Source organism: Poecilia formosa, unplaced genomic scaffold (assembly GCF_000485575.1).
Source record: "Poecilia formosa unplaced genomic scaffold, Poecilia_formosa-5.1.2 Scaffold532, whole genome shotgun sequence".
Classification (NCBI taxonomy): Eukaryota; Metazoa; Chordata; class Actinopteri; order Cyprinodontiformes; family Poeciliidae; genus Poecilia; species Poecilia formosa.
In genome coordinates this window covers 260,980-262,616 of record NW_006800471.1, presented here as the reverse complement: position 1 = coordinate 262,616, position 1,637 = coordinate 260,980, and positions in this window count along the sequence as shown.

Sequence of the window (1,637 nt, the reverse complement as noted above, 5' to 3'; positions counted from 1 at the left end):
CGAGCTCAGAGGATGAAAGAGACCACCCGCAGAGGGTGAGAAGGGAATTTTTTTTTTATATATAGTCATAGTAACCACAAGAATTTTAAACTACTTTCACCCCTGGGTAACATCAACAATATGTCTCCACATAAGGTTGAACTGAAGGGGAGATTATTTAATGGTTTCAATAGTACAAAAAAACTTTAGTAATTTGTGCATGTTTTTGTGTGTTCCACTATTCTCCACTAAACTCTAAATAGGATTTTAGACCTCCTACCCCTCCCTGCCCCAGCCTCCAGGTTCTGCGTTATGGCCCTGTGTTTGCTGTCACAGCGCAGCGCACAGAGCTCCTCCTGTGGCTCCACAACTCAGACGGCTCCTGCACAGATTTGTGACATTTATCCTAATATCAGTGATTATAATGGCGTTTAGTTGCACAACTTTACGAACACGTTCATTCATGGCTATTTTCGTGTTTATTGCGCTGTTCATATTAGTCTCGGTGTTTTCAGTTTTCTGGAGCGCAACGCGAATACCTTGATATTAACAAAGACACAGCGGGACGGATCATCTGGGAATAGATGGACCTGGAAGGCCTGACTAAAACTACCTGGATGTCAGACAAATTCCAAGGTTTATTATTTTGTCTGTGCTTATTTCCCAGCAAAAATGAACAACTTCATGTTAAAAAAAACAGCTCAAAAGCGCAACCCGCGACTCATTACACTTGCAAGCAACTTTAGAGAAAAACAAGCCCAAAGATGCTTATGATAATCGGACTTAGCGACCGAAACTCAAAATAGTTCCTGTTTTTCCAGCAACAAAATGTGCATCTCGTTTCCATTGTTTGCTTCTGTCGCTGCTGATACTGTCGCATAGAAACGGTGCTCACTCCTTGTTGTGAGTCGGGGTTTTGTGTTTTGTGTGGGGTTTCCATCTCCTTCCACCTGTTCAGTTTCTCCACCAGATGGAGCCCTGGAGCTGTTGTTACCAATTATCATACACGCCTGCAGACAATCTGTCATTCCTGGCTTTAAGAGGAGTGAGACGTCAGTCCTCGATGCCTGAGTGTTCACTTGTAATGGTTCTCACGGCAAGACCTGAGTGCCACTTCCAGTGTCCTTTGGATTTCTCTCATGAGTCTCACGACTCATCTGACCTGTTTCTGGTTCCTACCTCCATGACTGACATCCTACTAGCTCCTCTTCTTCAAGCACCTGTGTTACCTGTCCGCCCTCCAACCTCACCACCAACTATTCACCTTGCTCATCTGGACCAAGCCCCACTGAAGCCCAAGCCCGGATCTCTTCATTTTCATGTGATGAAGACCATCATCTTCATCACCATGTTCATGTATTCCCCAAGACTACAGTCAAAGAAAAACCACAGAAGATCCATTCATTCATAACTGTTTATTTATTCAATAAAACTTTTTTCACTTTTCGTTTTGCCTTCCAAGACTGTTCTGTATGTGGGCAAAAAGCCTTCCAAAAACCATGACACTCCTCAAGATGCATAGAGGAAATAAAATAAAAATTTAAAAGAAAATTGTAAGTCACAGTGGATAAGTAACTTTAATCTACTGGATTTGAAAAAGAAACGTGTTAGATTACTCGTTATTGAAAAAAGTGGTCCAACATCAGTAACGCGTTACT